At 45.4% G+C, this 9,934-nt stretch overlaps 1 pseudogene; it reads left to right on the top strand.

Moving 5' to 3' along the window:
- The first annotated feature begins 2,947 nt into the window (after positions 1-2,947).
- LOC134553870 (feather keratin Cos2-2-like) lies at positions 2,948-3,714 on the top strand (annotated as a pseudogene).
- The last annotated feature ends 6,220 nt before the right edge of the window (positions 3,715-9,934 follow it).

Here is a 9,934-nt window from a genome sequence, read left to right as displayed (position 1 = left end):
ACAAGACCACTTTGCTCAAGTCTATCATCCTGCTCTCCAAATCTTTCATTTTTAACCTTTTCCTCCCAACAGCTGGGAAACAGCAATGTGTGGAAACAGCCAACAACCTCATCTCTACCTTTTCCTCCCCTCCATTATCCAGTGTAGGTTCCACGGCCTGCACACAGCAGCACAGGCAGATGAGGTACACATCTCATAGGGGCCCTCAGCTCATGCAGTGCCTGTCTCTGTCCTAAGATGCAGTGCTAAGATATTTCAAAAGTTAGGGTTGGTGTCAGCCATACTCAGGATATGCAGTGGTAAATGACTTTTTCACTATTAATGCACATTTCTCCCATGTATAGATGGATGTCATCTGTCCATCAATGCCCTCCTGACTGAAGCCTTTGACCAAACCTGTGCCCAAGGGGGACTGCAAGACACACAAAGAAAGATGGATCCTGGTGAAGACAGGGTCTGCTGTAGACAGCCCACAGATCACAGAGTCATCCAGTGGTTTAGGTTAGACAATCTTGACTCACCCCGCTGCCATGGGCAGGGACACCTTCCACCAGCCCAGGCTGCTCAAAGCCCCATTGAAAACTGGGAAATAAACTCCAACCAATGCCCTGCTTCAGGAAGCTGATGTTACTTGATTAGCAGAGCTGGATGCACAGGGATGTCTCCTCTAAGCATGCCCAGTAGCCTAACAGACCAGCTGTATTCCAAAAACGAATATATATCCATCACTTTTTGAATACATGCATGTATGTTAATTATGTCAATGGACTTGTTTGGATATGGTTCCAGATCTTCTGATGAATCTTTTCTTTTTGAGAGTATCTCAAATATGTGCTCAGGTCATAAAATACTCCTCCATCATTCTTCACTCTGACACACAAACCTTGTACTCAAAACTAAGATACTGGCTAATACATATTAATCAGTGATATAAGTAAATAAGGAAGTGTTAGGCCACATTAATCTCTGGTATTTGTACTAAGCACTGTCTGCTGCAAAACTAAGCATTAACCATGAATATAGGGATCATACACAATGTGCTTAAGTCAAAAGAATTTTCCAACATCTCCCCCCACTGCTGGAAAGACTTCTTAAAAAATAGAACTTACTCAGTAGCAAAGCTCCCCTTTGAGACTTTAATATCATTTCTTTAAAGTGTCATATCCATTTCTTATATTGGCTTGGTATACATGGTGCCAAGCACTGAATTAAACATGTGATTAAGGTCATGAGTACCATATCACAATAAGTACAACAGATTGCTTAAACCATTCTAACCATCCAAAGCTGGGGAATGTTGTCCCACCCATGAAACCAGCCAAGGAAAATCTAGTCCTTCTGTCTCTATAGCACTTGTGGTTGGTTTCTTTAGTTGTTTCTTTCTTTTCTATTAGTCAGGAGTTATTGGAAAGATTGAACCAACACATCACTTTAAAGTCTTCACATCCCTGATTATATCTCAACACCAAGTAGTCAATTGTTCCTCGATTTTCAAGGGCAGCTTCTGTGACTTGTATCATTTCTGTAGTTAGGGCTGTTAATGCTTGTCAAGTGTAATTTATATCTTTACCTAAAGAACACATGGTTCTCCTTCTGGTGTGATGGTTCACAGCAAGCCTGACTCCAGGTGTTCAAAAGGCAGTAGTAACCAGTGCACTCTCACCATGTGGGGTAACTTGGGGATCACTACCCTCTGTCAACTGATAAAAGGAATACTTTCATGTTTCAAACCTTCTTGGTCAAGTACTTAATCTACCATAAGAACAGGTTTCTCCAGAAATATTGGCCAGAACCTATGAGTAGGCCTGTCAGCCACACAGCAAAACCCATCCTATAGACAATTTCATGTGCTCCCAGGCATAAGAAATTTGTTCTGTGCTATTGCATTTTAAGAGAGGTTTTAGCTGTGTTGGATTTTAACACTTAGAGGAGCAATTGACAAATGTCACACATTGCTTTTCTCTGCACAGCCTGATTGTGGCAGACACTGATACCAACGTGTGAATCACCTCAGCCCTGCCTGTCTGGACAGCAGCTGGGCCCTGCCAGGTACTGAAGGACTGTAGGAGGTACAGGTGTCATAAGGGTGTCATTCTTTGACCACGTGTGCTACTCATGGAGTAGGTAATGGAGAGAAGGAAAAGGAAGCGATGAGGTTGTGGGCTGTTGCCCCCACAGTGAAGGTTGTTTCTCATATTCACCACTGCCACTCTTTGCATCCAGGATCTCCCTGATGGCCACTGACTGCAGAGTAGCCAGGGATGTCTTCATTAGCTGCAGGGGAAAGAACACAACGTAAAATCCACTCAGGGACCCAAACCACAGCTTCTCTACCTTTTTCACTCAGCAGACTGGAAGTGTTGCCACAGAACAAAGGACAACTTGGAGGCCCAGGTTTGGGTGCACATTAACGGGTCTACAAAATAAAAGGAGGTGGCTCACAGAGGGAACCAGGAGCAGCCACTAAGATACACTGGAGCTCCTGCAGGGTGTCCATCTGCCTCTCAGGCTGAGGAAGAGAGGGCAACACATCCCCACTAGACTGGCCTGGGGACACAGAGAACAGGAGGTAAGAAGGAGCACAGTGGATGATGGAAAGAACATCAAAAGTTCTGTCAAGTCCCATCACATTTCAGTTCTTAGGCACATGACCAAGAAACACAAGAGCAGTGCCCATTTCCTGACAACTTTGCCATAAACAACCCAATCAGAAATAAATCCAAGTGGACATGACCTTCCCACAAGGGATGCCACCAGCCCTTGATCAGAGCATTCTGCCTGTGATGATGTTCTCTTCCTCAAGAATCACTGACCTTCCCATCACAGCAATTACAGAACCAGCCTTTCGTATAGGGAAACATATGGCAGAAGCCAGGAAATGAAAAGGCAGGAATCCAGGAAACCAGGACACAGCCCCAGCCATTAGCTGGGATGGTTGGCATTTGACATGAGCTGGTCACAAAATTATGACTTCCACAAAGGTTCTACAAGGCCTGAGGCAGGGCAGGAGTGCTATAAAAGGCAGCCCAAGTCTCTGCTCCCTCATCCACTTCTCTCAACCTCCTTCTCTCAGGAATCAGGTGAGTGGGAAGCCTCTTCTCCTTCTCCTGCTGCTGCTTCAAAAGAAGCTCTGTCCTGGCTGGAGGTCTCAGCTGAGAGGGGCTGTGGTAGCACAGGGCTGGGAGCTGCTTCTGCTGGGAGAGGCAAGGGGAGAGCAGGTGTTGTGCAGACAGAGAGAGGCTGGCACTTGGCTGAGGTGGCTCCTGGCCTTGGAGCTGGGCAGTGCAATGGGGGCCAGGAGGTGCCTTGGCTGCAGGGGGTTTGGGTGCAGTGCTGCTTCCTGAGGTGTCCTCACTTTCTGCTTGTCCCTGCCCTCTGTGCCAGGTGCACCTGTGACCCCGAGCCATGTCCTGCTGCCGTCCCTGTGACCCTTGCTGCCAGCCCTGCGGCCCCTGCCCGCTGGCCAGCAGCTGCAATGAGTGCTGTGTCAGGCAGTGCCAGAGCTCCCACGTCGTCATCGAGCCGCCTGCTGTGCTGGTGACCCTGCCCGGCCCCGTCCTCAGCTCCTTCCCACAGAACACCGCCGTGGGATCCTCCACCTCTGCTGCTGTTGGCAACATCCTCAGCTGTGGAGGAGTGCCCATCACCTCTGGGAGTTTTGACATCTCCTGCATCACCAACTGCTATAGCAGCAGATGTTGTCCCCCCTGCTAAATCTGCTGGCAACATCTTTGAGAAAGAATCTCCAAGACTTCAGAACGAGTCTCTGGTCAGGAGATAGAGCTTTGGGACATTGTAATTAGAGTTTCAAGCCACTGTCCCTTTCTTCTCCTCTCTCCTCTTTATCTCTTTCTTTTGCTGTATGTGTCTCCCCAGACCAACATGGGAGAACACATTGCCCTTCCTCTTCCTCCCTCTTTGGGGTGGGCAGATGGAACACCCTGCAGGAACTCCATTGCATCTTAGTGCATCTTCCAGGTGCTCTCTGTGAGGCACCTTCTTTTCTTCTTTAGACTTATTAAAGTTGTTTTGCAAGCAAGCCATGGCCTCCAAATCCTCCTTCTTTCCATGGCAACTCTTCCAGTCAGCTCTAGGAAAAAGTTGGAGAAAGTGAGTGTTGGGATTCCCTGCAGTGAATTTTACTTCATGCCTTTTCTTTTTGAGCTGTCAAAATCTTCTCTGGCTACCCCACAGACAATGGTCTTCAGGGAGACCCTGGCTTTGAAGTGTTGCAGCAATACAGATGGGAAACAAAGTCCTGGGGACAGCCCACAACCTAACCTCTGCCTTCTCCTCCCCTCCATCATTTGATCTACAGTCTGTGGTCAGCACAGATGGTCAAAGACAAATGAGATATGCACCCCATACACTCCTTCATTACCTGGCGAGGCCCAGCTACCTTCCAGACAGGCGAGGCTGAGGTGAATCACAAGCTGATATCAATATCTGCCATATTCAGGCTACACAGATGCAGTCCCCATTCCTGTGAACCAAACAATACCGCCATGGGCTACTGCCTGGCTGGGCTCTTGGTCTTGTTTGGGCAAAGGCTTCTTCATTTTTGGATTCTCTTTTTGTTTTTGTTCTCTTGTCTAAGAGATACTGCAGGTAGCAGTTTTTAGCTGCCTAGAGGTGAACCCCATGGGTGCTGCCTGTCACACAGGTAGCCATGCTCCAGCAAGCTAGTCAAGATGGATTAGCCTCCTCTCCAGGAAAGAAGAAGGCAGAAACAGAGACTTTCTCTTTCATAGCAGCTTTTGGTGAAGGTGGAATCTTGGCTTTGAAGATAGCTGCTTTGTATTTACAACTGTAGCCATTTGTAAAGACTGCATTTCACAATTAGAAACTGTTTTGACATGAACTTCAAAAACTCTACCAGCAGTGAAAAAGTGAGCAAGTTCCTGGGGTTGGACCACCCTGTGCTGGAGTGCACAGACCTGTCCTTTCCTCTCCACCACGGGCACAGTGCAGAGCACAGCAGCAGCATGTGGGGAGCCCCATGAATGGCAGGAGGAATCAGCAGCAGTGCAAACCTCACGTGAGCTGGCAAGTGTTCATCGGCCACTAGAGCTGCCCTACAGGCTCTTGCCTTTCCTGGTAGGGTTTACCATTATCTTGTCCCTTTTTTCCTGGGACCACATAGTCACCTGTCATCTTGGAAGGAAAGGATGTGATGCCATCTTTCTCTTGTCTCTCAAGCCATGCAGCCACCTTGGGAAGGATATTTCTGAAATTTCATGTCTCTCGTTGTTCCCATGGGTTTTGTGAGGTTCAGCAATTGTGTATCTAGCAGTAATTTACTGGGGTTTTTTGCCTGTCCGTTCATTAGTAAACTGTTATTTTTTTCACTTATATCTACTGATATTTTGTTATTTATTGTTGGAAAGGGATTGATTAAAATTAAGAGAAGATTACTGCTTTTAGAGAGCCCAAGACTACCCCCCTCAGTGAAATTTTCAAAACCTTCTCTGTTCCATTTTCTTTGGGACAATGGCAAATTTTTCCTTATAACTTAACCAATTCTGTTGCAGAGTCAGGTAATATTACTGCGTACTCTGTCTCCTGATAAATGAACTTGTCTTTACAAGTGAGCAGAGCTTTGGGTGAAAGGAAGTGAAGGGTGATTGGCTTTGCTGACTCAAACCCCTTCTCTGGGGAGTGAAGTGATATCAGGCTCAGAGAGTGCCTCCTCCCTCTCTGCCTTCTCAATTTTTACAGGTCGACAGAGTCAAGGGTGCAGGGAGGGTTTGGTTTTGCTGCATTAAACTCACAAGGGCTGAGGATTGTGACATTGTGTTCAAGGAGGTCCACCTGTTCCTCAGGGGGGAAAAACTCTAATTCGTTCTCCACACCTCCCTCAGCAGCATTAATTTGCAACTCCAAAGCTTTGACTACAGACAAGTTTGTTTAACTGGTTTTTCAGGTTTGGGGCTAACTTCTTCTGGGCATTCCATTCTCAATCTGCCCTGAGGTGGGCTATTGTTTCAACCCCCAAGAGAATTTGTAACTCAATCAGGTCTTTCTGTTGCTGCTCCACAACATATTTCTCTTTGAGTTCAGCCTCCACCTGTATGGACATCAGAACTTTTTCTTTGTTGGAGTTTTTACACCTACTTTTGACAAAGTTCAAGTTTTCTCAGCAACTAACTGCAGATTTTGCCAATTTTTCTTTGCCCACATTCCTCTTTATGAGGTTGGACAAGGTCTATAAGCTTTTAATAATTCTATCAGTGGAGAACAGGTCTGTAGTGGGTCTAGTGTTGGCAAAATGCCAATGCACCCACTAGAATTATTAACTCCTTTTCCGATGCAAGATAGTATTACGAGAAAGAAAAGCAGGCTCAAAACTTAAAAGGGAGAGAAAATTTTATTAACAGAACTAAAAGAAAAAAAACAAGTAAGAATCAGGATAAAACCTTCAGAACAGTTTTCCTCCCCCCACAACCTTTTTTTTCTTTCTCATTAACAATGTACAGAGACAAAACCTGGGACCTTCAGTCAGTTTACCACTGCTAAAATAGTTTTTCTTCAGTTGTCTTAGAGAGAGGACTCTCTCTTGCTGTGTCATGGAAATTTCTCCACAAGAAACAATTCTCTTGTGCCTTTAATTTCCACAAATAGCAGCTGCCCAGAAATCTGCATTGTGAAGTCCCTCCCATCTTTCACAGCCTTCCCACAGCTGTCTTCATGGGCCATGTCAACTCACAGGGAACTATTTTAAGGATGAGCTGCTCAAAAGCAAAAGTTCTCTTAATCTCTGAGATCATCTTCATCTCTGGGAACAGAGATCATCTTCCTTCCCTGGGGGAAGAGGATCTTCATCGCTCTCATCTCTCTCTCTGTGTTCAAACTTCTCATGAGATCACAGCTACTTCAACATTCACTTGCTTCAGCATGAATGCCTTTGCTCATGTCTGCAATTTGAACACTCCATGCCCCTACTTTTTTTTCATGAATTCAAGGGATATTCTAGTGTCTCCTCATTCTCCTCCCATCTGGGACTTGACTCCTTCTTCACTGGCCTTGGTGTCTGTATGTTGTTTCTCTAAGTGTCTTCACTCTGTCCTTTTGTCTCACTCAAAAGAGGCTCAGTGTTTTACAAGTTTCACCTGTGCAGTGAAACAGCCAATATCTCACCTGGGGGCCTGCTGATGGTCATGATGGTTTCTGCCAGGCGGTGGCCAAAACAGTCACGGATTCAGGCCGCTCTGGGGGCCGTGCCAGGGTCTCAGGGGCCTGGCCAGAACAGCAGCAGCCACTCTGGCCACAGGGCTGGTCTCAGGCCCCCATTGCGTTCAATTCCAGCTGCAGGCCGGCCTGACTGCGCTGAGGGGAAACCAGCCCAGTGGCAAGATGTTAACAGTGACTGGAGCCTGGCCCTGCCCTGACAGGGCCCCTCAGGCTCCCCTTCCCCTGCCTGGCAGCCGCTGAGGCACAGCCCGGCTGGGGTGGGCTGGGCAGGCTCCCCACTGCACAGATGTAGAGGAATTTTTAGAAGAGTGAGGCCATCATTTATTGATAGGGAGTTTGAACAATCCCTGCTACCAGGGAACAGCATGAGAGTCTGTACTGTTACTGTGCTGGTCTTGTAGGCTTTGAATTAATAAGAAAGTAGCAATTATAATAATTTAGTGTTCCTTCTCACGGATGCTTTCTCATGGATGCTTTCTCATGGATGCTGATGATGTGTAACAACTTGTTAGGCCTTCTCATAGATGTAGAAAACAGAATCCTATCCATAAGGTAGAACAAAGGCAAACTATATGCCAAAAAATGTGGACCAATCATTTAATGTATATGCATATGTACTTTTAGCTAATCACCAACTGTTTAGCTGTGCTTGCTTTATTTTTTGTAACCTGATAAAAGTACAATACAAGTAATAAACTGGGAGATCAAACCTAATCATATTGATGCCTGTTTGATACTCAGCTTCTTTCTCACAACACACAGAAGGGGCCGGGACAGGCTGTTACACCTGTTCCGGAAGAAAAAGGAGACTTTCCCTGGGCTTGTTTGTCTTAAAATGTGAATCTCACAGAGGAGTATTCAGCTCTTTAATTGGTTTAACAGGTTGTCAATATTCAAACTAGCCACTAATTCATTTTGTCATGTCACAGAGGAAACTGTTAGCAGCTTTTCTTAGATCATCACTTCTGTGGATGATATCTTCCCTCTTCACTACAAACCAATTAATACAAAGCCAGCACAAGGTCAGATCAGTTTTTACCCAGAATTCTATGACCTTTTTGCTGGAGAATATTGGTCTGAAAAATGACACTCACTTTTAAAATTTTCAAAGGTTTATTAAAAACCTTTAACAAAATACAACAAAGGACTGAATAAGGAAAAACGACAGCGCACTGGGAGCCGGCGACCCTGGCAGCCATGAGCTCATCTACAAAAATGGTTGCTCTGCTTTTTATACCACCATCTCTTGGCACCCATACAGGGGGGCAAGGGGAACTATGGGGAGAACAGAGGACGTCTAAACAATAAATCATAACAACATAACTATGCATCAATAAAATTTTCATTAATATGCACATAATATTTATTATTGCTGCGAGACCCAGCCATCAAACTAGCTATATATAACATCAGCTTCAAACAAAAATTAATTTACCCTTTATTCTGCAAGGAGCAGTTCTCTCTGTGTAAAATGCTCTTCATCACCTCAAGGGTACCTTGCTTGCTGTGCCAATTGAAATGTAATACCCTCAAAATCTTGTTCAGTGTGACACTTAAAAGGGCTTTGGTTTTGCATGTACTCCAAGTCAGACACACAGGAGAAACACAAAGAAGATATTTTCAAGAGGTCACAAAAACCTGGCAACTTTACTGTTTACTGGCACAAGTTTACTGGCAACTTTAGAAAATTGAAGAATCTTGACAAAATGTTTCAAGCAGCATCCAATCAACACAAAATACTTCTGAAAGCATTAATTTAATCAATTCAATTTAGCAGACTCTAAGCCCATCTGATTTTATTTACTCAAAATTCTAAGGAGAGAATTGGAAGAAGGGGAAAGAGAAAAAGACAGAAAAGGAATAGAAAAGAACAAATGCAGCTACCATTTCTGATTCCAGTGGTGTTCAGCCTATAGAAATTCCAGGAACAGGGAGGGTCAAGACATGCGCTTACCTTGTGTCTCAGGTTAAATACCCTTTGACTTTTCTGGGTCCTGATGGGACTTCCAGCCATCTGGACACTCTGGGGCTAGACCGGAGTGCAGGAGTAGGCTGTGGAGCATTGCCTCTGGTTTTCCAGGGATTGGCAGCCTCTGAAGGGTTGGGATGCAGGTCCAGGGAATGGGATGTATGGAGTAGAGTATTGCCTCACCAGGGCAGAGCTCAAGCTGCCCCTTCAGGCAAAATCCTGTGAAATATTTCAAGCAATCCTTCCCGTCTCTCACTTATGGGGCTTGGAACATCTTGACCTAGATAAAGGCCCCTGTGATTTTGGCACCTGGGTGGAATTAGATGATCTATATGATCCATTCTAATCCAAACCATTCCATGACTGCATGATCTGTGAGCTGTCTCTGCCAGACCATTTGTTCACCAGGGTCCATCATCCTTTACTTGATACTCTTGGGCACTTGTTCAGTCAAAAGGGAAGACTGTGTTCAGATAACATCAATCCATAAGTGGAAGAAATGTGAACCTTTAGTGAAGACCTAAGTAATTTGCACAAAGTCAACCAAAAGTCATTTACCACTGCGTACCCTGAGTATGGTGGATACCAATCCCAACTTGTTAATTGTCTCAGCCCTGCATGTCTGGACACCAGCTTTGCCTGCCTGTGCTGAGGGAGTGCCTCTCATCTGCCTGTGCTTCTATTTGCATGCCATGGAGCCTAGACCAGGTAAGGGAGTGGAGGAAAAGGAAAAGATTAGGTTGTGGGCTGGTCCCAGGATTTTTTTTTCCCTTC

Source organism: Prinia subflava, chromosome 8, assembly GCF_021018805.1.
Source record: "Prinia subflava isolate CZ2003 ecotype Zambia chromosome 8, Cam_Psub_1.2, whole genome shotgun sequence".
Taxonomy (NCBI): Eukaryota; Metazoa; Chordata; class Aves; order Passeriformes; family Cisticolidae; genus Prinia; species Prinia subflava.
The sequence above is the reverse complement of the archived record's forward strand: the minus strand, read 5'-3'. Positions and strand labels throughout refer to the sequence as shown.